We start from the raw sequence: 23,124 nt of genomic DNA on the forward strand, positions 1-23,124 counted from the left end.
AGGAGATGTAGGATGGTGAGGAGGAAAGGATGTGAGTTATCTGACTGTGCTAATTTTCAAGGATAGATGAAAGACCACAGGCAATGATTTAAACGTGTTACGCCTTCATTTGTATTCGCCCCACAGTCTGTCATATTTGTATATGGCTGTTGATGGTTCTCAGCTGACAGAGAAATCATTCTCACACCATAATATTTGTACATTTGTGTGACAGTAGTGATGAAGAAACATAAGGCACTTTCCAGGAATAGCATCCCATTCCAATTTTGCCATTAAAGTCCTAGTTCAGTAGTTGACAGTATCCAATAATTAAATATGTCATAGTGTTATAATTTTGGCATGATCTGATGAATTGCAAAAAAATTATGTCTATTTTGTGAATTATTTTTGAAAGGTGCCATTACAAATGTGCAGCCAATTCCTTATTGAAGAGACTCAGCAGTTGTAAATGGCAAATGTTTATTCAAACACTGGTACAGCACAGTTTTTCATCATCTACCCGGTTACTGGAGTAAATCAGAACCATGTAATGATAGAAACAAACTGTTTGTATTCTCAAAGGTGACATCCAGTACATTAACAAAGTTTGACATTATTATTATGTCTGGTCGCTGCGACATTGACACATAACATCACTGTAACAGGTCCGACTGGATTCATTCCTATCCAAACTGAACTCGATGACAGTTACACAGAGTGCTACAGAGTAAAAGGTTCCTCAGAGAAACACAAACTGCTACCAGCATGCTTAATGCATTTCTAAAATCGTTAGCGCCCATTAACGGGTATCCAAACAATTAGAGATAACATACAGTGTATTCGGGTGTGATTTTATCTATAAATATTGTCAACAAGTCATTTATATTCAGTATAAATAATCACATATGCAGCTGCTACAACAAATGCATAATTTACAAAAAGGGAACAAAAAAATAAAATGTGAAATATCAAACTACCATGCACTGGCTACAGCTTTGCTGAAAGAGTTTGAGGTTTATAAGAATACAGACTTCTATAGAAATGTTTCAAAACTGAATCTTCCCTTTAAAATACCCTTTGGCACATTCATTTACAGTTTATAAAAGTTACACAGTAAATTTTAATGGAATTAAATGTCACTGCTGTAGTTTTTAACAGCTAAGATGACTAGATTTAATAAACCACTTCTCGCTCATTGCAAATATCTTTTGTGAACAGTAAAGCCACTTTTTTTATTCTTTTTTTTTTGCGGCTACACAAGTGTATACAGTATAAAACATTTAATATGACTGTTTGGCCTAAAAAGCTGGAACTCACAGTGAAATAACCACAGTTAGAAAATCAACGTGGAATAGCGTTTTGCTATTAATGCAGCTAACCTTTAAATAACTATGACATAAAATCTGAATTATTTGAAGGGAAACAAGTACAATTATATTTTATGTTATGCAAATATACATTTGAGAAAAGAGTGGAAGATGGACATTAGGTGCAATAATAATGTATTTTTTTTTCTCACAATAATAGTGCTAAGGTAATAAATCTCATTAGTATTCATTGGTATTGTACGTAAAATGTATTTTTTATTTTTTGTCTTTTTTTATAGACACTGATACACATATAACGTAATATTATGTGTCTAATACAATATTAATGAATGTGCACTTTATGTGCAAATTTCTACAGATACAGTTCATACAGTATGTAAAGTATTTGTATTGCAAGTAGTAAATGTGAAGTGCATGTCATTTTATGACTATCATTTGCTACGGAGAATATTCTAAGCACTTATGGTCATAAGAAATTTCAAATGAAAGTTTTCAGAAGAGTGCACTGCACTATTTTTTTATATTTTCTGCTTATCTTTTTGTTTTTACATAATGTTCTCAGAATCGGGCAGCACCTAGTTTTAAAGTTATTTACAGAATACAAAAATAAGAGTTTGAGCTAGCATAGTTATCAATGTATGAATAAGTGGAAGTATGATTATATGGGAAGTCTTCTAAGATATCTGAGATGTTAAATACTTAAATACAGTGTTGCAGTTCAATCTTGGCATGGTCACAGTTCCAGCTTCACAGTGTTTCACTAAAGGTAAGACCATTTCCATTTGATACTGTATACGGTCATATGTTTACAATGTCCTTATCACAAAAGTAAACAAAATTCTGACCAAAACCTGGATTTTGTGCTTTTCTCGCTGCCATATAATTTTAAGTCAGTGAATAATCTCATGCATAACAGGTGATGCCATTGGAGATGTGTAAAACATAGCATATGTGTCTACACAACACCCAACCTTTTCTGGTTTCTTCATTTTTATTTTTATTTTTCAAGATAATTACTGACTACTCTTTGAAAACTGGGGTGGTGGATGTTCCCTTGTAAAAAATATTCCTGGTACTGTCTGGACTGTTTCCTCTTTCAGGGATAAGGATCCTGGTTTTTCTTCGCAAACTCGAATCGCGACTCTCAGGACCAGATTCAGTCATGTCCATGGGAGTGACCCGGATGGTGGAAATAGTCTGGTTGGGATGGTGATCACCACCTGCTGTAGATAAAGTAGGGACAGTTGGCACTGCGACGACTTTAGGAGCATTAGAGCCATTCTTCTTTCTATCCATAGAACTTTTCCCATCCCTCACAGATTCTGAGCTCTCTGAGTCTCGATTCAAGTCATTGAGCTCAAATGACTGTCTGAAGCTGCTTTGGGACTTCCATGTCCAGGAGCCACTTCCATCCGTAGAGTGCGCATGCACCAGGGGTCGGGCGTTTTCTGGATGGGCTTCCACCCGAATGATGGCTCCAGTGCTGCCTTGACCTCCAGACTCCTCAGTTAGGCTCTTGTAGCGCTGCAGAGGTGCAGTGGAGCTGGTGTGGCTGCTGCTCTCAGAACTGGGAGAGCTCCCCTGCAGAAGACCTTGCTGCTTGGACATTGCAATGACCTGCATGATGCGCGGCTGGCCATTAGAGTTAGTCCTAACCACCGGTACCTCCCCACCCTTCTCCCCAGTCCTCTCCATGCTTTTAAGCCATTTGTCACGGGCATTACTGGGCATTTGGCAAGCCACCCATGTTCTCCTGTGCCTCCTCTGGTATGTGCACCAACTGCGAGGAACCAGGCCGAGACTGCATGGGTATCCGAGCACCGCCAGCAATTCCACTGGGGTTGCTTGGTAGTGTTGTACTTCCAGTGGCCATTTTTAGGTATGGGGTTCCAGGTCCCTGATGTTCACCATTGATTCCCACAGCTGAGGGTTCGGAATTGCAGCGGACGTCCATGCTGTTTGGAGGGGACTGGCCTGGTCCGCTTTCTATGGCATGCAGGGAGTGTTTATGGTTCTCGTTCTTACTCTTCCATTGCAATCAAGCAAGCTGCTTCGATCGACTTGAATCTACTGAGGAGGTGTGGATGGTGGCGTTGCGGAAAGCAGACTCGTCCATGGCAGGCATATGCACTCTGGGCAAGGTGTTGAAGGTCACCATGTTCTCCTTGTGTGGAGGACTGCGGGTGATGACCTCCACATCTCCACTTGGTCTTTCAATCTGCTAAGAGATCCAGCCTGGTGGTGTTGGGTGTTGTGATGCAGGTTGCCCTCGGAGCAGGAAGATGAGAGACCCTCGCTGCCACTGCAGCTCTTGGCAGGTAGGTGGTGACCTTGCTGGCAGAGGTCAGCCATAGTTCGATGAGAATCATGAATGTGAAGCTGACTTGTCTGTTTCTCCTTGCTCGGTTGGAAGTTTCCTACAGCAAACAAACCCTGGATGGACAAAAAACTGTATTTCAATGGTATTTCCTAACATACTTCATAATGAGGGGTTGGGAAACACAATTTACATGTACTTGAGTGGGACATTTTGGATTAATATTCTTTTTGGTCCTGAAACAACTTTTTCTGTCAAATTTGGAGCATGAAAAAATGTCTGATTCCCTCTGATTTTAGGGCAGTAATAGAGCTTGGCTTACGACTGTTTAATGGGAATGTTGTTCCAGAACCAACAAAAGTCTGATCCAGGAATATGTTCTAGTCAACAAAATCATGGTGTCCATGTTTAATGTTGTAGACATGCAAGTAAACTGCATTTCAAAAACTTGTGAAATTTGTTTAAAATGCTATTAAATATAGGATAATCTGCTTATATTCATCTCACAAGGTAAACAGCGATGCCCCCTCCAAGCAGGAAGCCCAGGTAAACATCAACGGCGTGGTTCTTGTGCTGAATAATGCGGGTCAGGCCACATATGATGGCAGAGATGATAAAGGAGAACACCAGAAGTGGCTTCAGCAGTTTGGATGAGTCTGTCAGCGTGCTGTTGAAATACATCTAAACAAGAAAAAGACGATCAAGATCACAGATGTTTTGTGATGTTTCCAAGACAAAGCAGAATCAGATAGGGAGCCAGGAACCACAATATTTGCACTGAATTCTTTTTTTAAATTCATGCACACTTTGATAATTATAATAATCGTCAAAGCAAATTAATTAACATGATTCAGCTGATTGAGTGTATCATTATGGCTAGACCACTGAAGCACATTTGTGATTTGGTAAGATGGTTGGTATGGTTCCCAGAGACATGAGCCTCCACCCATTGATTATTAGACTGACTGTGCATAAGATGACAATGTGTAAGGTCATTTCAACAGCTCAACCTGTGCTCTTTTATCAGGCAAATTCATAGGCACTTTAAACAAAAGCACATTGACTATATCAGCTCATTATAAATAATAGATTATTTGTTTTTATATAATGAATCAAATGACCCTGAGCTTGAGAAAGGAGCTATATAGACTGAAAATCACACTTTGATATCAAGTTTTTCTCTGGATTTGACATTAAAACTTAAATTAACAAGCATACACCTACCAGTAAAGGTGTTTACCCTTTACACATTTTTAGCTCTTTACATAAGAGTGGTGTAAGATTGTGCATGTAAACACACACTCTTACGATGTCTAAAATACCCAATTTATAAATCCTTATGCAAATCTAAATGCCTTTACTGGTATTCTGTAAGCATATAATTTGCATATAGTTCATGACAGGAAGAAAAAAGAGAAAAATGTAAAGACGCAAATGTATTCCTACCCTCAAATAGACTATTAAATATGCACACACAGCTCAAAAGGGCCAACACTCCATTTCGCTACTTTGACAAGCTCCGCTAAACTGCATAAAGGCATCTGGATGTTGATGCACAAATTACAATGGAGAGCTGTTGCCCTTTTATCCACACATCAGGGTCAGTTTTGCACACAAGGTGACACAAATGCAGCACCATTTTTTATCAGTGTCTAACAACAAAGTGAACTGATAGTGCCTGAATGCTTCTGAATGACTGATTTTTACTCACCGAGACATACACGGCAGCAAAGGACGCCAGCGTTGCATGCTGTGATGGGAAGGATTTTCTGAAATAAATGAAAGCAATTACGATCAACTCTGTCATCAAAGGAAAGAAAGAATACAGGAGACGCAGTTGAAATACATCACCTCAGCACCTCTCTTCTAAATGCATATTGTCAAATTGAGTTTATATGCAGTTGCTGTAGAGTGTCAGGTTTCTAGTGTGTTTCTGTATAGTTGGTATAGGGTGGTTTTTAGTGCATTGCTATGTGGTTGCTAGGGTGTTAAAGGTGGTATTCGTGCATGTGTCTTTAAATGCAAATGAGCTGCTGTTCCCCGGCCCCCTTTCCAGAATAGGGTTACACCTTTAAAGCTGTATCACAGATACTCTGCCAAATTGTTTTTGGCTTTGATCATCAACACGATGACATCATGCATTTTTAAGCCATATCAGTTTAAACGATTTCCGTTTTTTCGTTTCGTTTTTCCACAAGCTTGCGGAGAAAGCCAGAAGTTACTGGGTTGCTCATTTTGGTAGTTGGTAGTTGCATTGGGGACCTGTTTATAGCACTTAGACATGAAAAAAGTCAGAATTTCATTATATGTCACCTATATGTCACCTTTTTTTCATGTTTTTATTTTAAAATCTAATTACAGCTCTCTTCTCATGATTGAACTTTATTCATAAATAAATAAACATTCACAGTCTCCTCTTAATCAGGAAACTATCACAGAAAGCTCTGCTACGACAGAATATACTAAATTATCTCTGTCACACAGTAAATGAAAGAGTCTGTAAAAAGATGCGATGTACCTCCAAATTATTTACACTTTCAGAGCTTGAGGCATCAGTATACTTGCTGGTCTACAACACGTCCAGCTCAGTCTGATAGTAGCGACTTCCCGAATCATCACAACAGCGATTCTCTCCAGACAGAGCTGGAGTTATAAACAGGGTAAACGGTTTTTGTGTCAGTGTACTATATACTCAGAAATTCATAAGTCACTTCAGTACTTCCATTATTTAATGAATCTACACTAGTGAAGAGATGGTCCACAGCCTCATCCGTTCCCTTGAAAACCAACCTTGTTAAAAAGTACATCAAAAGCTATTCCTTTAATCTACAGCCTCTATTCTTAGGCTGCACTGAGGCTTGGCTCTGATCCATGCAGGCTCTTGTGCCGGTTTCTTTTGTATGAATCCCTGAGTATCAGAAGTTCACACTTGAGTAATATTTAAAGATTTTTTTTTTATCAACTTGTCTGTATCAGCGGGGGTTTGGATCATCTATGTTTCACATGACTGTGGCACTGTTAATCCGACAGAGATCTAGGTCCCAGTTCGCCATGAATCAGAGCCGTACCTGCCAGCGTTGATGACAGCGGCGTCAGATCCTGAGCAGATGTCCTCCAGGATAAAGAAACTGTCATCACAGGAGGTATTGAGGTGAGTGTAGTTGGGCTTGCAGACAGTCAGGAAGTAGGGGGCGGGGTAACCTGTCGACAACTGGATGATGTCGGTAATCAAAGCTGTGGCACATAAGCCAAAGACGTGAACGCCTGAAAGGAAAAAGACATTGAATGTGATGCACTGATATTTATTCAAGTTGATAAACAATATATTGGCTGATATTACCAATGCTATCTCATGGCAAATTTGAATGTATTTTACGAGGTGGCTAATCTGTACGAATTCGTATGACCTCACTCGTACGATTTCTTTGACGGTTAAGTGTAGGGGCGGGGTTAGGTGTGGTCCTTTCTACGAATTACCTACCTCATAAAATACATAAAAATGTTCACAAATCGTATGTATTGGTGAGTGAGGTTGGACGAATTCGTTTGTAGTAGCCACCTTGTCAAAAATTTACAAATTGCCGTGTGATCGGATTGATCTTACACATCACTCTGTGTTTTATGTGAAAACTTTAAAAGGGAAAAACGTACAACAAACCTAAAATTATTCAGACACCTTTAACATTTCTCGCATTATCACAGTTTATTAACTACAGTTTAGAAAATGGTAATCAAATATGACAAGAACTCGGAGTTAAACTGTGTCAGAACAAATTCACCTTATTAATGTCAGATAACTTTGATAGCAAGGTATGTAATCGATTAGATTGAATAGCTGTCAGTTTGTGGTGTAAAAAGTTTGCATTAGCAATTAAAGAAAAACACTTAAGCAAAACATGGTCAGGTCAGAATGTAAATCCTTTTTGGTCCCAAATTGTTATCAGTTTACTGGTAGTCAGGTAAAAAATTTATAAAAATAGCTTCATTGCACTGTAAGTCGCTTTTGGATAAAAGCGTCCGCTAAATGCATAGATTTAATTAAATTTTTTATTTAGTAATTTCACAGAATTCTGGTCAAAACAATTCTACATTCCATGTGGGCCCTAATCACAGGTAACGGAATAAAGGCTCATCAGGAGTTAACGAAAGATATATACAAGAAATGTGACCTACCCACAAACCTGACACCTCGCCGGACGAAAGAGTTAAAGTTGCAGCCGGCGGCGTTGATATCGGCTTCAGCTCCTCCTCTGGACTGCGCCCGGGACAGACAGCAGAACAGAATCCCCTCTCCGATCATGATCTGTGGACATGTAACACACCAGGTCAGAGGGGGAAGTGGATCAGATGTTCAGGATATCTCTCCTCTCAGATTGCACTCAACGGTCTCATACTGACTCTTCAGGAGGTTCTTTTTACCTTGACACCAAACACAGAAACTCTGAAGTGAAGCTACAGATGCCTTTAAACAGAACCACCATAATGTCTTTGTCTACTTGTAAATGCAGTTTTGATGAGCCATAATGCAATCAGGTCTCACTTGGGCTGAGAGAGCGGCCGTTTTGATCATTGCACATTTATGTATTAATGCCCATCTTAAGCAGGGCTGTCAGTGTGCATCAAAGACACATCCATCCTTAATCTGCTCCAGATCTGTCCCCAGCGTTTCACCTCCCCGTCTTCTGAGAATCATGCACCCACTGACTTCTGCACAAACAGCAGGGCTGTGAACTGCTGCTTTCATGGAGATGAATCATTTCAGCTCAACTGGTCACAAGCTTTGTAAAACCTTGTTTGGGTCCTTGGTCCTTTCACTCCAAGCTTTTGCAACCTTAAGGGAATGGCAGGAGAATGGCATCCTTGCATTTTTAAATTAAAATAGCTTGACTTCTTAATATATAATCCCATTATAATTATTATATCACTTGAAACTTAAAATATGAAATATAATTATTATATTAAATATAAATATATATATATATAAATATATATATATATATATATATATATATATATAATTTTAATATAATTACTGTATTAAATAATGGAAACAAATATTTAATATAAATCAATAAATGAATTACTATGTATTATTATAATTAATTGAATACTAATATATATATATATATATATATAATTTTAAATCAGTAATTACATATAAAAAAAGTTACATATACTGTATATAACGTCTATGTATGTGTATGCTTATTGGTTCATTTATTATTTTTCATTTGAACACATCATATTGTCACTATGACATTAGTGCTCAGTGTGCCACAATAGAAATGTCTGGTTACATGAGACTATCTTTGCAATGACTACTTTTTTTCTTTTGCTCCATAAAGTCCACTCAGACTCGACAGCCTGCATTCTTCTCTTTTATGTTGCATAGGTCGCCAGGTGAGGAGTTTAAATCCCAGTGGGATCATGGGATTGATATCAGCTGTGCTTTACACATTTCAGCCTGGTGGGGGAGGTGCTAAGGATACGATCTAAAACATTTGGCAAGACCATGTGCCACACCGTGACCTGAATCAGATCCCAGGAAGCCCGCAGATTCCAGCATCCCATCCCATCTGACCAGCTCGGCCTCTCAGACACTCATATTGTCATGACACCTGGAGGAACTACAGGACGTCTCGATGCCTGCAGTCACTTCCTGCCTGTTGCTAAATCTGGCCTGTGTAGGTAAACAGATTGTAGCCTAAAGAAAGGAAGGAGTGGGTCATTTTTAATGACGGTCATTACCTGACAACCAAAATGCATTTTTAGAAACACATTACTGTTCTTTTTTATGCAGCTGAAGATGTTGGCATAAGATGCAAATGGGGTCAGATGTCTCCATGTCTGCAACTCAAACTGAATTATTTAATTACCTAAAATTTCTAGCATGGTCGTCACATGCTGCAGAAAAAAGTACATTGGGTGTCTTGGTAATGCTATTCGTTTTAGTTGTTCACTCAGTGCATTCCGTTTTTTATTTTCTTTAGGATTGAAAAATCACATTTTTTGCAATAGATTTTGTTCTCTTCACACATCTCATTTGTACTTTTAGAGGAGAGCAACATCACAAACAGCTCAGATTTGCACAGTCTGCAAAAGAATGTCAGAGGTTTGAATATTCTCCCAAGGTCAGATCATCTATTCCTTCTGGGTCCATCTATTCCATCTATTCTGCTATTTTACTAGAGATTTTATTTATTGCTTTAATTGCTTTTGATTCGTTAATAATGATATATCCAATCTAATATAAATGTTTATTTGCCTAAAGATACAATTTGAGTGCTCATCTAATGAAAAATAAAAGTAAATGCAATGACATGCTTGATAAATGTTTATGACCTTAATATCAAACGCCTGTGGTGTGTTTAGAAAATTTGCCAAGTGTAAAGATGGTCTCAGTCTGTTTATTTCTTCTTCAGAACAGAGTAACTATTATCTACAAATAAGTTCAGAGGATCAGAGAGAAGCGAACCACAAACAACTCATTACAGCCAAGTGCCCATTAGCGTTGTGAAACCATTTAACCATCCAGACATTTCTAAGACAACTGCGTAATCTGCCCTAAGAAATGAATTTGAGTGTGAAATAATCTGACTTTCCATATGAGTGAACAACCAAACTGTCATAAATCCACAGTAAAGCCTAATGTCAAACTGCACTCATTTGCTCCAGGGCTAGCAGTAAACCAGAGGAAACCCGGAGGGCCGGCAGCCATACTGGCAGGATTGTGATGCACCGAAGGTGTCAAAGTTGAGGAGAGAAAGATGCTATCTGACAGCTCACTGCTCATGGAGTAGTGTGACCAAATTCTCTTTGGGTATGAGTTATTCATGCGTGAACTTTCTTTTCTGTAGTGTTTCAGATGAGGCCAGTTGGTGTGTGTCAGCTGTGATAATAGAACACAGGCTAACTGTAGAAACTTACTCAAGTAGGACATGCTCCTGCATTCACATCTCAGTCGGTCCTGGAACAATATTCCTGTCATTGACTTTTTAGTTTTTTTTTTACACATTTAGCATTGTAAAATACATATTTATGCTCATAACAGTATATTCCACTTTTAGCTTTGTTGTATGTCTGTGAAACGATCACAAAGTCTAATTGCATTTTCTTCTATGTTGTTTTGTTTTCTGTACAATCATTCTTAGAGTCTTGTTAGAAATTATTTGGATTAATGTATACAATACACTATTTTTCCCAAGTTTGGGCTCAATTTTTTAAAAGTGTTTATTTATTTTTTTATTTTATTTTTTTATGTAAATCTTTGTCTCTTATGCTCAGCAAGTCTGCATTTATTTGATCAAAAATAAAACTGTAATACAGTAAAAACGGTTTTATTCTGAAAAAAAAAAAAATTATAATTGAAAATAAAAATCTTCTTGTCAGCATTTGACCTCCTGTATTTTGTCTCCGTGCCTCTAGAGGTCCCCTGTGTTCCCTTCTGTCTTTGTTCTTCTTTGTCTGCTCTTGTTAGCGTTATCCAGGTCACCTGTGCCTTGTTTCTTTTAGAGTATTTTAGCTGAGTCTTTCCCTTGTTTGACACTTGGTTTTTGAGTTCAGGCTGCATGATACCAGCTCTGCATTTACTAGTTCTTCCAAGTCCTCCCAAGCTACCTCAAGTAAGGTGTTCCTAGTTATTTGTTTGTTTACACGCTCTTGATCTGTTTTCTCCCCTTGTGGAGTTTTTATTTTCCCTTGTGGTTTTGTTTTCCCATTATCTCTCTTGTTATTAATTCCTCTGTCTGAGAATAACTTTTGTTGGATTTTTTGGCTTGCAAAGTCCTTTTTTTTTAATAAACCAAAATTGCTGGGAGTACTGCGTTGAGTATTTCAATTGGGTCCAACACCTCAGCCTCTGTGGCCTAGTGGCAGATCTCTCACCCACCACACCAGAGACCCGAGTTCTAGCCCGGCCCGTGACCAAAAACCAAGTCACTCATGGACCCAGAAACACTCAGTTCCAAGGACCTATTGGCAGTGATTGCTCAACATGAGGCATCCTTTCAGCGCCATGAAGCCGTTCTCAGCCAACAAGAAGAGCTAATGACCAAACATTCTCAACTCCTGGCTGATGTGATGAGCTCCATCCGCCAGCTATTTGAACGCCTCCCGGGTTCTTCACCTTCCTCTGCATCACCTCCGAGTGGCATCAGGCCTTCTCCTGTGGCGGAACCCCGACTACCGCCTCCTAAGCCCTTTGCTGGAGATCCCAGTTCCTGCCAGGGTTTCCTCACCCAGTGTTCTCTCACTTTCGAGCTCCAACCATCAAGCTTCCCTACGGATCGCTCTAAGATTGCCTACATTATCACCCTTCTCTCGGACAAAGCACTCTCTTGGGCCTCAGCAGTGTGGCAATCCCAGGACGCCTGTTGTAAGTCATACATGGCCTTCGTGGAAGAGTTCAAGCGAGTGTTTGATCATCCTGTCAGTGGTCGGGAGGCTTCTAAGCGCCTACTCACTCTCCGTCAGGGTCCCCGAAGCACTGCAGATTATGCCATTGAGTTTCGGACCATAGCTGCAAAAAGCGGATGGAACGATGAGGCACTGAGGGTCTGCTTTCAGGGAGGGTTGTCTGAGCCCCTTCAAGATGAGTTAGCCACTCGAGAAACGCCTGAAGATCTTGAATCCCTCATAGCAATGGCCATCCGTCTAGACAATCGTCTGAGAGAGCGGAGGACCGCCCGTCGCAAGGAGTCTCAGTCCCAAGTTCCTCCGAGGAGGTCCGGTTCTCCAGTTTGTGCTCCTTCCTCCAGAAATTCCCCAGTTCCTGAACCGCTCCATGATTCCCCAGAAGAAATGCAATTGGGCCGTTCCAGGCTTTCTCCAAACGAGAGGGAACGTCGCATGAGGGAGCGTCGTTGTCTCTACTGCGGTGCCTCCGGCCACTTCCGTTCCTCTTGCCCCGAGCTCTTGGGAAACGCCTGTCCCCATACAGCAACAGGAGGGCTGTGATGGGGAAAATTAGAGCTCCTCCTGCTAATGCCGTCCTCGCAGTTCCAGTTACGTTGTCCTGGGAGGGCCACCAGCGTCAGGTCCAGGCTATGATTGATTCTGGGGCTGCAGGCGACTTTCTAGACCTATCCTTGGTGAAGAAACTTAATATCCCCACACAACTTCTTCCTCACCCCCAGGCAGTCACTGCTTTGGATGGCAGACCTCTGGAACCGGGCAAAGTTACAGAGGCCACTCAATCCCTGCGACTTACCATCTTTCAACACCAGCAGGAGGAGACCCTCTATCTTATTGACTCCCCTGAGTACCCTGTTATCCTGGGTCACCCTTGGCTGTGCAGACACAATCCCCATATCGACTGGCCCACTGGCACTATCCTAAGCTGGGGCTCTACTTGCCAACTCTCCTGCCAACTTCAGAGTTCCCCAGCCCCTTGTCCCGAGTTTCAAGAGTCTATCGACCTGTCTCGAGTCCCCAGAGTTTATCATAAGTTTAAGGCAGTGTTCAGCAAGTCCCGGGCAACCTCCTTACCACCTCACCGCGCTTATGACTGTGCTATTGAATTACTCCCTGGCTCTTGCCCTCCCAGGGGTCGGATCTTCTCCCTGTCTCCCCCAGAGCGCTCAGCTATGGATCTCTACATTAAGGAGTCCTTGGCAGCCGGTATCATCCGTGCCTCAACCTCCCCAGCTGGGGCAGGCTTCTTCTTTGTTCAGAAGAAAGACGGGGGTCTTAGGCCTTGTATTGATTACCGGGGCCTCAACAAGATCACGGTTCGTAATCGATACCCTCTACCGCTCATGGCCACTGCCTTTGAACTGCTTCAAGGAGCCTCTGTTTTCACTAAACTGGATCTCCGCAACGCTTACCATCTTGTGCGGATCCGGCAGGGAGACGAATGGAAGACTGCCTTCAACACCCCCACAGGCCACTATGAGTATCTCGTAATGCCGTTCGGACTCACCAATGCCCCCGCAGTGTTCCAAGCACTAATTAATGATGTCCTCCGGGACCTTCTTAATCAATTCGTCTTTGTATACCTTGACGATATTCTCATTTTCTCAAAGTCACTGGAGGAGCATGAGGGGCATGTAAGCAGGGTTTTCCAGAGACTCCTTGATAATCACCTCTACGTAAAGCCAGAGAAGTGCGAATTTCATGTTACCCAGGCTCAGTTTCTCGGATTCATTGTCACTCCTGGCCACCTGGAGATGGACCCTAAGAAGGTTGAGGCGATCCACAACTGGCCCATACCTACTAATGTGAAGGAGGTACAACGTTTCATTGGCTTTGCAAACTTCTACAGGAAGTTCATTAAGAATTTCAACTCTGTTGTTGCCCCCTTGACAGCACTTACTAAGGGAGGAGGTACCAAGGTTCAGTGGAGTCCGGAGGCAGCGGGGGCCTTCGAAGATCTCAAGCGCCGTTTCACGTCCGCTCCTATTCTTCTGATCCCTGACCCAGACAGACCTTTTGTGGTGGAGGTGGATGCCTCAGAGGTGGGGGTGGGGGCCATCCTGTCGCAGAGAGGTACAGATGGAAAGTTACACCCTTGCGCCTTCATGTCTCGTCGCCTGTCGGATGCCGAGCGCAACTACCACGTGGGGGATCGTGAGTTGCTTGCAGTTAAACTGGCCTTGGAGGAGTGGCGCCACTGGCTCGAGGGGGCCCAGCACCCTTTCCAGGTTCTCACGGACCACAAAAACCTGGAGTATCTCCAGCAGGCTAAGCGGTTGAATCCTCGGCAAGCTAGGTGGTCACTATTTTTTAATCGATTCCAGTTTCTCCTATCTTACAGACCTGGCACCAAGAATGTCAAGCCAGATGCCCTGTCTCGAGCCTACTCCCCTGAGACACAAGAGAAGCCTTTGACTCCAATAATTCCGAGGTCTTGTATTGTCGCGCCCCTTCAGTGGGAACTGGAAAGAATGGTGCGAGAGGCCCTTGCCCATGAGCCCGATCCAGGTGGTGGTCCCCCTGGACGCCTGTTCGTTCCTCTAGCGGCCCGATCCCGGGTCTTGCAGTGGGCTCATGAGTCTCCCTTGACTTGCCATCCAGGAAGTGCCCGCACCCTTGACTTTCTCCAGCGGCGGTTTTGGTGGCCATCCATCAAGAGGGACGTTAAAGTCTATGTGGAGGCCTGCTCCGTATGCAACCAAGGGAAGTCTGCACATCAGCGACCTCAGGGACTGCTCCGTCCCTTACCTATTCCCCGCAGGCCATGGTCCCATCTCTCCGTGGACTTTGTTACCGGGCTTCCGCCATCCAAGGGCAATACAGTCATCCTGGTGGTTGTAGACCGGTTCTCCAAAGTGGCCCGGTTCATTCCCCTGCCCAAGCTGCCTTCAGCCAAGGAGACTGCGGAGCTCCTCATGAACCATGTCTTCCGCATATTTGGTATTCCCCTGGACATTGTCTCTGACCGAGGTCCCCAGTTCTCATCCCGGTTCTGGGGAGCCTTCTGCAGGCTTATTGGGGCAACGGCCAGCCTATCGTCTGGGTTCCATCCGGAGTCTAATGGCCAGACGGAACGTATTAATCAGGACCTGGAGACCACCCTACGGTGTATGGCGGCTAACAATCCCACGTCTTGGGCCACCTATATTATTTGGGCTGAATATGCCCATAACACCCTCCAGTCCTCGGCCACTGGACTATCCCCCTTTGAATGCCAGTTTGGTTATACCCCTCCATTATTCCCAGAGGAAGAGGCACAAGTTGGTGTTCCCTCGGCCCAACGCTTTGTCCAACGCTGTCGGCTTACATGGAGGAAGGCCAGACGTACCCTCCTTCGGACTTCCCAGAGGTACCAGGTTCAGGCTAATCGTCGCCGTCGGACAGCCCCCAACTTTCGAGCTGGTCAAAGAGTTTGGCTATCTACTAAGCACCTGCCCCTCCGGGTCGAATCCAAGAAACTCTCCCAGAAATACATCGGCCCTTTTCGCATAGCAAGGAAAGTTAACCCTGTTTCTTATCGTTTATTTCTCCCACGTTCCCTTAGAATTAACCCCACATTTCATGTCTCTTTACTAAAACCTGTCTTGTCTTCTCCGTTTGCTCCCCCGCACAGGCCCCCTCCACCTCCCAGGATCATCAACGGCCAGCCAGCCTACACAGTGCGCCGGATACTGGACTCCCGGAGGGTCCAGAACTCATTACAATATCTGGTGGACTGGGAGGGCTATGGGCCAGAGGAGCGCTCCTGGGTTCCAGCCAAAGACATCCTTGACCCAAGTTTAATCCGGGAGTTTCACACCCGGAGGCCCGGGTGTTCTGGAAGGAACGTCAGGAGCCGTTCCTAGAGGAGGGGGTCCTGTCAGCATTTGACCTCCTGTATTTTGTCTCCGTGCCTCTAGAGGTCCCCTGTGTTCCCTTCTGTCTTTGTTCTTCTTTGTCTGCTCTTGTTAGCGTTATCCAGGTCACCTGTGCCTTGTTTCTTTTAGAGTATTTTAGCTGAGTCTTTCCCTTGTTTGACACTTGGTTTTTGAGTTCAGGCTGCATGATACCAGCTCTGCATTTACTAGTTCTTCCAAGTCCTCCCAAGCTACCTCAAGTAAGGTGTTCCTAGTTATTTGTTTGTTTACACGCTCTTGATCTGTTTTCTCCCCTTGTGGAGTTTTTATTTTCCCTTGTGGTTTTGTTTTCCCATTATCTCTCTTGTTATTAATTCCTCTGTCTGAGAATAACTTTTGTTGGATTTTTTGGCTTGCAAAGTCCTTTTTTTTTAATAAACCAAATTGCTGGGAGTACTGCGTTGAGTATTTCAATTGGGTCCAACACCTCAGCCTCTGTGGCCTAGTGGCAGATCTCTCACCCACCACACCAGAGACCCGAGTTCTAGCCCGGCCCGTGACACTTCTATTTCAGTATATTTGAAACAAATCTTAGTAATGGCATCATTACTCAAATTTTTTTCATTGTCAAGTGATCCTTCGTAAATCAGTCTAATATGTTGATTTGGTGTTCAAGAAATATTGATTTATTATTATTATTATTCATTTATCATTATATCCAAATTGGCATTTGAATGCAGTTTCAAAGGGTTCTACATGATCCCTGTGGAGGAATAATGGTCTTGTCTAGTGGAATGATCAGTCCTTTTCTAAGAAAAATAAAAAAATGTATGTACTTTTCAACCACAAATGCTCATCTTGCACTTGCTCGACCTCACGCATTACGTAATCACGCAAGCATGATGTAGGCGGAATACCCAGTGTTTAAAAAAGGAACATGCAAAGAAATTCAAATGCCTTTAAAAAAAAAAAAAAAAAAAAAGGTAAAACAACAAAGATCGATGATTTTGAAGTTGGAATTTTTTTTGGGGGGGTGACATGGGGTGAGTAAATTATCAGGATATTTTCATTCTGTAAGTGCACAACTCCTTTAAACGACTCACTCTAACATTTTGTATGGTTAGGTAGTATAGGGATGTAATGATGTACCACGAGCTGGTTGAAAATCTATTAAAATACATGATTCAATTCAGTTAATATGCCAAACAAAGATACAATTGGAGTAGTAGTTTATATGAATGTATCTCTGAGCGGAACTGACTGTGTTTAGAAATGTTTACGTGGTATTTTCATTTCATCTTGCCTCTGAATGATACATTAGTGTTCATAAGTGCAGCTCTGCTTACAGCAGTAACCCAGGAAACGCTTTATCATTGTGTTCACAAGCGCCACCTACTGGCAGAGAGTGAACTTGTGTCTCATTCAGCTCGTCTGCTGCATCTTTCAAATGTTTTATGTAATATAGTTTCATAAAACTATAGTCAGAGCATTCTGTTTTTGCTTCAAATTTTGCAATTACACAGACTTATTTAGATTAAAAACTGCAAGCTGCATGTACGCTGGATCATAATTAAAATGCAGTGGTTACCTCCGATTTTAAATGGAAAGAGCACAGGCAAAGCCGTAGTTTGTTTATATGTTTATATGTTGTTTATAAGTTTTAAAATTTTAATTTGGTGTTGTTATATTTCAATTTCACAAAGAAATGTGCAGCAGTAGCCTAATAAAAGGACACCTTTTCATTTACTGTATTAAATGTCTTCAATCTCATTTTGTTATATAAAAAAAAAGTGAGAAAAACGAATCTTGAAATCAAAATCGTGAATCAAATCGAATCGTGAGTTGAGTGAATCATTACCTATAAGGTAGTATATATAAAATTATATATGTAATCTTAGAAATGTTATGCATTGAAAATATATAATTTTATATATATGATATGTAGGCCAAAATAATAATGCAATTTATTATATAAATCCACAGAAAAGTAGAAACAATAACTAAAATCTGGGCCACTGAATGTAACCTTTTTGGGCTCTTTCTATTATTTTGACAATATTAAATTATTCTCTGTCTATGTGAATGTTTCTTAGCTATAATTAAATGCAGAGTAGACCAGACTGTGACACTGCAAGACTTGTATTATTGCAATAATTGTTTGATAGAAAGGTTACTCCAGGCACTCAACCAGCTTGGGTGAATTACAAAAATGCAGGCAACATCCGCAAGAGGCCAACAGTTTGTGTCCTATCCAATATACAGTATCTGAAAGCAAAAGTAAATCTTGCACTATGTGTATGTGAGTGTATTGGTTGGTTAGACTGACCGTAATAGCAGGAGCTGCAAAAGCAAGGCTGAGGAGCATGAGGAAGGGAATGACCTCATGTGTGGGTTCGATATAAGGCAGACTCAGACTGCGGTCGTGACAGCTGAAGCCCCAGCGGACTGGTTTGAAAATGTCTGTCCACTCCAGAAAATACACACTGACCATAGATGAGACCAGGAGAGGAAGCTGTTAGAGAGGAGAAAACATCACATAACTCTTCAACAAACATTATCAAAGAATATCACTGTCCACGTAACGATCCCTATGGAAATGTGCATACAGTCAGCCAGCTATTATCGTAATATACACCCAGACAGGGGATATGAAAACCATATAATGAGTTTGTGAGGTGATAACTGTAGGCTAGTAGTACAAATTTAGTAGCGATGGACTGCATAATTGTAGAAAAGCTATAGATGGACTCACACTATCATTAAAGAGGTTATATATTTTGGTATTATGATACAGTATATATGCCATGTAAATACCATAAACATATATTTGTGCATGTGTGTGTTTAATTGTCTGGCAACCATTTTTATCCAATAGGCATTATTATAATTATCATACATTTTTTATGCTCAATGCTACTATAACTGTTTTGTGAAATTTACTACTGTGCAAAAGCTTTTTTTCAAGTAAATTCTACTCCATTTTTCTTTCAGTGTTAAGTTTATCTTTATAAAATCATCTAGTTTTATTTTTTTATGACAGTTTGTTTTAGTCATGTTTATCACTGTAAGGCAGTAATTAAGAGCTCTCGGCTGAAGTTTTTACAGCAGAGTGATTGGGTCAGTTTGTGGGTGTTTGAGTATGCTGATGAATACAGCATGCAGCTGCCATTCAGTGCTGATTCTGCAGAGTTGCTCTGTGGCCGACTGATACCACTGACCCATATTTTCTTCCAAAGTGCTGGCAAACCGAATGGGATTTACAAAGCAGTCGACCATCACCGTGAACATCAAAAAGAATCACATCCCAACAAAAGCCTGCTTGCTTTGATGATAGATTTGAAGTTTTACATCAGATGATTGTTCTAGTTCTGTTTGAAAGATTCTAGCTGAACATTTTTCTGTGCCTTTATAAAGAAGTGGTGGTATACTGATGATTTCAGATGGTAATACACTAAAAAAAGTGATGTAGAAGCAATTTTCACTCAGAAATCGCTAGTAAACTTCACAAATAATTCCAAAGAATCAGCAAGTAACACACTGAATTAAATGTGAAATGTTGACATTTTGTAAAACCTAGTTTTATTTATAACATTTTACAGTGTATTTGAGGAATATTGAAGGTCATTTGATTTTCCAGTTTTATTTTAAAATAAGAAGTGGATCAAATTTTCTTGATCTAATATCCATTTTCAATCAGAAATGTTACTGAATGTAACTGAATTAAAATAGGTTATGAATGCAATTTCATGTTGACTGCATGATTATCCCAAATGAAAAGAAGAGGTGAGACTGAGGTCTTAATAATTGATGGCTATAAATGGGGAGGATAGCATTTCTTAGTAGCTATTTTCAGATCCATGTGAGAGAGAGCCATTCCAAGCAGGTGTAGATGGTGTCCGGATGGTAAAGGACCCGTTACGATAAGAGTTGCTCCACATGAGGAGACATGGAGGTTCCTGTGACCTGATGAAACTTAGTGATATCTTGAGAAGCACAAAATCCAGCCATTTCTGCTGAGCACATGCATCAAATCTCTTTAAAACATTCAAATATGGTAATCCTGATCTTCTAGACCTTCATTTTTGGTATTTGACAAACAATTTTGCAAAGCTCACTGAAAAACAGCAAATGGAGGAATGAATAAATGAATGGAAATGTCAAATTCAGCACAGCCCTGCATAATATATGAATGCATGCTTAGATCTTCCTCCTAAGTACTAGATCACGTGTGTCGGTGTGTATGCATGTGCGTATGAAAGCTGCACTGCCTCAATTCTTTATGTCACACTGACCTACATATATTCCACTAACCCCATCATGATGCATTGAGAGCAGAGCAGCACCTCCTGGGGTGATCAACTAAGAAGGAGAGCTGTCAGAAGCACAGCATCCCAGTGCTGACATCACTCTCTGCCAGTTTTTACATATCAAACTGATGATATTTTATAAGGAATGTTTGAGATGCTGTACATGCAAGTAAACAATGCTCAATTAAAAGCTTGGATGCAATGTAAAACCAATAAATATGAATTAGTTCTGTCAAACGATTAATCGCGATTAATCACATCCAAAATAAAAGTTTTTGTTTACATAACATATGTGTGTGTACTATATACATTAATTATTTATATATAAATACACACACATACAGTACATATTTTGAAAATATTTACATGTAATTAGAAGTATATATTCACATTTATATAATTTATAATATATATATATAATTTATAATATATATATATATATATATAATAAATAAACAATAAGCACACACATAAATAAATATGGCAAAAAAAAAAAAAAATTCTTATGTGGCAAATAAAGCTTTTTTAACTTTTAATTTTTTAAAGTTGTTTATCCTAGATAGCAATGAGATTCAATGAAGGAAAAAAAAAATTTCTTATGATTACAATATTAACTCAAACAATCTCTCAGCAGTCGTCTTTTTTCATTTTTTCATTTTAAGAGAACATCTGAGATCAAGATACTTCAAAGAGAACTCAATAAATTCTCATGAGCTTTGAAAGAGCATCTTATGAGCAATACAATCCCTCAGGTTCACTTTATCATCATAGATAAATAGGCAAATATTGAAATGTTCAATGTATTGATTAAGCTATGACCGTGAAATAAAAATAAATACATATCCTGAACATTAAAAATAAACTGTCATCTCATTGCAAGTTGTCACCTGTCAAATCAAACGTGCAAATGTAAACAGACGGTCTCTTACCTCCACGAAATAAAAGCATGGCAGCAGTGTCACGCTCTCTTTTATCATCTTCTCTTTCAATCCTTCTCTCGCAGACATCGTATTTCTCTCCTTTTATAAACGCCGATAACCTGTTGTGTCCTAAGCGTCCACCTTCATCCAGCAAACCAAGCCGTCTAGATCAGCTGCTGCTTGCTCCATTGAGATGCATGATGCACACAGAAACAAACGACACACACTATCTACACCTTTCACCATTTACACGCACCCTTTATATTGCAGTGGAATATGATTGCAATTGAATATACAGAGAGGAAAATATTGCCGGCAAGATGACATCAGATTTTTCAGAGGACGGGTCTTGCGTCCTGACGCGCATGCGCACAAGCTGCGCATTCCTCCAGTCATTCGCATTATTATTAATAATGTCACGAATGTAGACGGAAACAGTTGGACGTGTTCTTGTAGGATAGCTACAGGAAGTACTAAAGTAGTATTTTATTATTCAACACCACAAAAGTATGTGTACTCTAAAAACACAATAAAACATAGCCCATATGAACACTATAGAGAAAAACATTTCACAAGAAATTTCACTGCTTTTTTCTGTCTATTATCATATGGCGAATAAAACCTACGGTATGCTATACTTAACTCTCAAATGTGTAAAACAACTCAGTTGTTTACAGCAATGGGACTCGATAAAGAGCAATACTTTCAGATGATTAGGCTACGGGCGAACTCTCAACTATTTTTTTTTTTGTTTGTTTGTTTGTTTGTTTTTTTGTTTACTGTGTTATTTCTGTTTTGGAACCTGATTAAGAACTCTGGTTAAAGTCTCATAAGAGCATCATCTGAGCAATTAAATTTTTCCCTAATTTTCCCTTTATCATCATAGATCAAACATTTAAATGTTACATACATATAGCCTATATTAATTAGGCTATGATTTTCACATTTAAAGATTTGTCCTGAATATTGAAACGGAATTGTTATTGTCATGTCAATTGTCCTTCTGATGTCATGATCTCACCTTTCAAAACAAAGCAATATAAAACAATATAGCCAATTAAAGGTGCAGTGTGTAATTTTTCAATGATCTATTTACAGAAATGCAATAAAATATAGCTACATAACTATTTTTTCAGAGGTGTATAAAGACCTTTCTTAATAAAACGTTGTGTTTTTATTACCTTAGAATAAACAATTTATATCTAGATACACCGTGGCTGCCCTAATATGGAAGTCACCACAATGTTTGTACAGTAGCCCTAACCAGACAAACAAACTGCTATACAGAGCGCGTTTCGACACTTTGTTGTTCTTGCAAATAAAACAATACTGACACAATGATGCACAAGTACATTCACATTCGCAATTTCATCGATTTATTGAATAATTAAGTAAATATAATTATTTCATTTAGCTCTGTAAAGAAATTTCATTGCTCTCTGCTGTCTTCACCGATTACATCTTTACCTGTGTCGGCCACCGTAGCTTATCTAAAGGGAGGGGTGAGCAGGGGGACTGAGCCGTTGGTTGCAATTTGTAACCTCACTGCTAGATGCCTCTAAAATTTAGACACTGCACCTTTAATATTAGTCTAATAAGGAATGCATTTCGGTGATATACATTACAATTTAATTAGCCTTCAAAAGACAGAATAGTGCAGTGCAGTGCAATGCTGTACAAAACAATGAAATATTCAAATTCTATTCTCAAAAAAAATCTAACTACCTTTCTAATCTTTTTTATTCTATTTTCTTTTCATGTATTATGCAATTGTATATGCGTGTGTGTGTGTGTGTATGTGTAAAGACCTCTAACTCTAGCTTGCTCTATTCTTTTTTATTCTATCTGTTTTCTTTTTATTTATTATATTATCTAAAATCCCATGCTACATGTACTGTGTTAACCTAACTGAGACTTGTTATAGCACATATATCATTGCTCTTTTTGTTGTTTTTGATTGCTTCCTCTGTCTTCATCTGTACAGTAAGCCGCTTTGGATAAAAGCGTCTGCTAAATGAATAAATG

The 23,124-nt window shown here is 40.2% G+C and overlaps 1 pseudogene; it reads right to left on the bottom strand.

Annotated features, from left to right (window-relative positions):
* Positions 1-1,567: 1,567 nt before the first annotated feature.
* Positions 1,568-21,450, bottom strand: LOC113072802 (phospholipid phosphatase-related protein type 4-like; annotated as a pseudogene).
* Between the last annotated feature and the right edge of the window lie 1,674 nt (positions 21,451-23,124).

The sequence above is a fragment of the Carassius auratus genome, unplaced genomic scaffold (genome assembly GCF_003368295.1).
Source record: "Carassius auratus strain Wakin unplaced genomic scaffold, ASM336829v1 scaf_tig00010602, whole genome shotgun sequence".
Classification (NCBI taxonomy): Eukaryota; Metazoa; Chordata; class Actinopteri; order Cypriniformes; family Cyprinidae; genus Carassius; species Carassius auratus.